The sequence below is a fragment of the Lissotriton vulgaris genome, chromosome 6 (genome assembly GCF_964263255.1).
Source record: "Lissotriton vulgaris chromosome 6, aLisVul1.2, whole genome shotgun sequence".
Classification (NCBI taxonomy): Eukaryota; Metazoa; Chordata; class Amphibia; order Caudata; family Salamandridae; genus Lissotriton; species Lissotriton vulgaris.
Window position 1 is genome coordinate 1,456,803,246 of NC_141694.1, and position 6,000 is coordinate 1,456,809,245.

Below are 6,000 nucleotides of genomic sequence, written 5' to 3' on the forward strand. Positions count from 1 at the left end.
ATGGATGGATAAAAGATTGCATGGATGAATGATGCATGGATGGATGTGTGAAAAGGTGGGGGGATGAATGATGGGTGGGTGGATGGATGAAAGGGTGGGTGGGTGGATAGATGAAAGGGTGGGTGGATGGATGATGGATCGATGTATGGATGGGAGGGTGGATGTATGTATGTATGGATAAAAGGTTGCATGGATGAATGATGGATGGAGGTGTGAAAAGGTGGGTGGATGAATGATGGGTGGATGGATGGAAGGGTGGATGGGTAAAGGATGGATGTATGGATGGAAGGATAAAAAGGGTGGATGGATGAAGGATGGATGTATGGATGAAAGGTTGGATGGGTGAAGGATAGATGGATGAAGGATAGATGTATGGATGTAAGGATGAAAGGGTGGACGGATGAAGGATGGATGGATGGATGAAAGGGTGGATGGATGGAAGGAAGGATGAAAGGGTGGACGGATGAAGGATGGATGTAAGGATGAAAGGGTGGATGGGTGAAGAATAGATGGATGAAGGATAGATGTATGGATGTAAGGATGAAAGGGTGGACCGATGGATGGATAAAAGGTTGCATGGATGAATGATGCATGGGTTGATGTGTGAAAAGGTGGGAGGATGAATGATGGGTGGGTGGATGGATGAAAGGGTGGGTGGATGGATGTATGGATGAAAGGGTGGATGAATTAAGGATGCATGTATGGATGGGAGGATGAAAGGGTGGATTGATGTATGTATGGATAAAAGGTTGCATGGATGAATGATGGATGGAGGTGTGAAAAGGTGGGTGGATGAATGATGGGTGGATGGATGGAAGGGTGGATGGGTAAAGGATGGATGTATGGATGGAAGGATAAAAAGGGTGGATGGATGAAGGATGGATGTATGGATGAAAGGTTTGATGGGTGAAGGATAGATGGATGAAGGATAGATGTATGGATGTAAGGATGAAAGGGTGGACGGATGAAGGATGGATGGATGGATGAAAGGGTGGATGGATGGAAGGAAGGATGAAAGGGTGGACGGATGAAGGATGGATGTAAGGATGAAAGGGTGGATGGGTGAAGAATAGATGGATGAAGGATAGATGTATGGATGTAAGGATGAAAGGGTGGACCGATGGATGGATAAAAGGTTGCATGGATGAATGATGCATGGGTTGATGTGTGAAAAGGTGGGAGGATGAATGATGGGTGGGTGGATGGATGAAAGGGTGGGTGGATGGATGTATGGATGAAAGGGTGGATGAATTAAGGATGCATGTATGGATGGGAGGATGAAAGGGTGGATTGATGTATGGATGGATAAAAGGTTGCATGGATGAATGATGGATGGATGTGTGAAAAGGTGGGTGGATGAATGATGGGTGGATGGGTAAAGGATGGAGGTATGGATGGAAAGATGAAAGGGTGGATGGATGAAGGATGGATGGATGGATGGATGGATGGATGGATGGATGGAAGGATGAAAGGATGCATGGATGTGTGAAAGTGTGGGTGGATGAATGATGGATGGATGTGATGAGGTCTAACAGGCGCATTTATGGTTGTCAAAAGATGATGATGAGGAGTACCAGTTTCTTGAAACTTTTGTCAGAAGGGGGTCCTTACCGCTAAAAAGGTTTTACAAGGGGGTCTCGGCATCAAAAAGTTTGAAGACCTCTGTCCTAGCTTGATCTTGTGTCAGCTTCACCAACTGCCTCTTGTTCCACCATCCATTACCATCCAAGAAAGCTGCACCCTTGCTTACCCTGCTAGTTTGCACCAGGCTTGAAAACACAGATTCCCCTTTTTTTTACCTTCACAGATTTTTAAATCATCATCCAATCACCTGCTGTTATATCCTTGCCCCCTGGATAACCCTTCCTATCAAAATTCTCTTTCATCCTTAACTACCTTGCCCTGACTTTATCAATTATCTTGCTTGCAGTAACCTTTTTTTCTGCCTTATCCACCCTTTTTCCCCAGCCATGAAGGAAATAAGGTTGTGTGTGCTTTTCTGCCCCTTAGAAGTTCGAAAGGAGTAACTCCAGTAGTGCAGTGTGGTGAGGTCTTATAATTCCATACCTTCTCTTCCAGAAACTTTCCTACATCTATGCCAGAAGCGATAGCTCACTGAATCCCTTCCTTCAGAACTTTATTACCTCACTCCACAAGTCCATTAGAGTCTGGGGAATACAATGCCACCTTGCAATGTTTTATATCTTGTATATTCATAAATCTACACATTTTTTTCTGACACAAAATGTGTTCCATTATTAGTAACTATAGATCTAGGAGCCACCTCCAACCAAAATATATTTTCAAAAATTCAATTGTATTATCAGTATCTGATGCTTTCACACATTTGTAATACATCCATTTCAAATAGTAGTCCCCAGCCAAAATTAGGTATTTCATTTCAATTTGTTATACATTGTATGGCCCTGAGAAGTCCAGCCCAATTTTCTCCCAGGCTGTGTCGGGGAACTGAGTTGGATGCAATGGTGTGTGAGCAGTCTTCCAATGCTTGTCTGACAGCAAACACGCCTCGTAATTATCCACTAAACTCCTGACTTGGGAGTCTATGGCAGGCCACCAATAGTGTTGCTTTACCCTCATGCTTGTTTTAGTAACCCCCATGTGACCCTGATGAGCTACCTTTATGATGGATTCCCGCAAACCTGCTGTGGAAATGAATCTATCTCCTCTCATGACTATGTTATCCTTCACTGATTGCTCATCCGACACCTGCTCAAAATGTATCACGTCCCCAGACAAACTTCTTGATTCCGTCCATTTCTGAGAGGAATACTCCAACACCTTGGATAATATATCATCCTTCCCAGTAGCATCCCTCCATTCGCTTTCTGAAATGACCGGATCCGAGTCCTCAATCGCATCCACCACAGCCATGCTCTCCACATCCTCCTCAATCAGATCCTCCTCATCATCATACTCCATCGACATTCTAGATAAACAAGCTGCACGGAATTTCTTTCCCCCTGGAACGTGCCTCATCTCGAAATTATACTCCTGTAACTTCGATACCAACCTGGTCAGTTTGGCTGACATGCTGCTACCAATAACACTTCTAAAGATGAAGGTTAGGGGCTTGTGGTCCGTGCAGATTTCAAACTTAAGACCAAAAATGTACATTTTGAATTTTTGAGCCGCCCAGACACAAGCTAACACCTCTCGCTCAATGATACTATAGTGACACTCAAACTGCTTCAGAGATCTAGAGGCAAATGCAACCGTCTGCTCCCTGCCATCCACCCACTGGCTGAGCACAGCCCCCAAACCTCTCAAGCTAGCTTCTACCATTATGACTGACCACACACATTTTTTACCTTTCTTGAGCAATGCACATAATGATTCAGTGCATAGTTAACCACAAATTTGGCATAATATTCCGTCAACACAAAAAAGAGAGAAGCATATCCTTATCACAGGGAGCACTTGCAGCTTTTATTACCCTGATCACCAAAGTTGGGTTTTATGCCTGCCTCTGACACCGTGTGTCCCAGATACTCCAACTCTCTCACTCCAAACTTGCATTTATCCTCCCTCACTGTCATGGCTCTTTCCCCCAGAATAGACAACACTTTCTTTAGAAGCCTGTTACGCGCTTCCAAACTTTTTGCAAATACCAAAATATTGTCCAAGTAAGCTTGCAGTACTTAGTGTTCTTAAATAACATGTCCACCAGCCTCTGAAAGACGCTGGCTGCCAACGCCAGGCCAAACGGAAGTCTAAGGAACATATATGCCCCAAAATGAGTTACAAAAGTTGTTAGTTCCTGAGACTCCTTTGCCAGCGGGACCTGATGGTAGGCTGATTTCAGATCAATCAAGGAGAACCATCTGGCCCCTGCCAAATTTGCCAAAAGTTCCTGAATCCTGGGGAGAGGGTGGCAGTCCACTACGATGTTCTTGTTTAGACCCCTGAGGTCCACACACAACCAGATCTCACCAGTTTTCTTGCATGCTGCTACAACGGGTGAGACTCATTGTGATGACTTAGTGGGTTGTATAATAGCCTGAGTACGTAACCCCTCCAGCATGGTTCTTAACTCCTCTCTCACTCTCAAAGGTACCGGCCGTACCATGTGCATAACTGACTGGACCCCAGCAACAACTTAATTTTGTGTTCCACTCCTTTTACCGGACCCACCTGATCACTGATCGTAGAACGGAACTTGGCAAATAGCTCCTTTGGGTCTTATCCAGACTCATTCACGTTACACACTGACATTTCCCTTACCCTTATAGGATTGTCATCCCCTAGTACCAAGTATAGGCCCATTTGAGCTAAGTCTCTCCATCCTGCTACGTTCTTTCCTTTGACAGCCACATACACCTTAGTGTAAATTTCCCGACCCATAACCTGTACATTGGCCTTAAAGAACCTCACCATGTCAATATCATTCTTTCCAAAGGCTTTGAGGTTTACATCAAATTTGGACAAGGAAATGTCTTCACCCCACTTTTCACAGAATGTGGAATCACGCAGGATTGTTATGGGCGGCCCTGAATCTGCCATATCCTGGAGCTCTACTCCATCAATGACAGCTGTGCATAAAGGACCCTCTATCTCGACAGCCTCCACTTCATAATCCAAAGCTAACAACACATTGTTTAGAGATTCTGAGCATAGGTCCACTTCCACGTCCACACTGCCAACCTTTTTCGGCTTCTTCTGACTTCTGCATACTTTCTGAAAATGGCCAATCTTTTTGCAAATGGAACAACGTTTTACTAAAGAAGGACACCCTGAAGAGTTACTGAAATAACATTTAGAGGCACACCTATAGCAATGGTTTTACCCATTTTTTGTAAAGGCTTTTGTTACTTATCTGTAGTGCCCACAGCATACAATCCCTCTTCAAAGAACTCCTCCTGGGCTGAAACCAAATTAACTTTAGGCGCTGAACCCAATTGCATTGCCTTCATCGAAATGGCAGATCTCTCAATACTCAGAGCTAACTTGCTCACCTCAGGCAGTGATGGATTTTTACAATTTAGTAATCTTTCTTTAATTTTACGAGATGCGCAATTAAAAACGAACTGGTCTCTGATGTAGTCATCCAATAATGGACCAAATCCATAGGAGGTTGCCAATACCCTCAAAGCTGATATGCATTCCTCCACTTTCTCTTCCAATTGTTTCCATTTCTGAAAATTATGTCTTTCCAACATTATGTTTGGTGTGTCAGAAAATTGTTTTTTTTTTAATTTGGCTATCGCTTCCATAGAGATATTCCACTGTCTTTCCCCAGACTGCCCTAGAGGAGGAGGTATTGGGGGAAGACTATGAAATATACGCTGCGCAGCTTGGCCCAGGCTTCCAAACAACAGGGCGAACGTATGTGCAGGTGTATACTCTGTCGCATCAATGGCTACCAAATGGTTTTCGATTAGTCTAACCCATTCAGACCACATCATTATAGGTTTCCCCAGAAACTGGGTGGTTGTGTGATCTGATGCGGGGCTGACATTTTTCTTTCTGAGGGGTAACTTATTGTAAAACAATTTTCTCAAGATGATAATCCACATGCCTTAAAATTGCTCTCAGCCCCGCAAAATGGTATAACGAATACAACTCGGTGGGAATTCCAATAATCGAGGATAGATAAAAGCCAGAAGTAAAAACAAACAAAAAGCGTCTTTTAAGTTCTCCCAGCAGCTCACCCGGACACAGCCCCCTCAGACCCGTGGCCTTTGACATGTGAACAAATGTTGCTCCACTGACAGCCGTTCCACTCTATCAGCGGTAACGCCTCCCCAGCTATAACACGCCACAGTACACACCGATGCACAAAGAGTCCGCAGGCGCAGCCTCACCATCACCAAATGTGGTAAAAGTGTAGGTATTACTCCAGAATCGTTGTTTAGTGTAAAGAAGTACTTTATTCCATGTAGACTTCACCCACAGCATGAAGCGCGTCGCTGGGCTGAAGTTTGATCTGCAACTGTTGTTGTGCATCGAACTCAGCACCATTCACAAGCAGTAATTGGT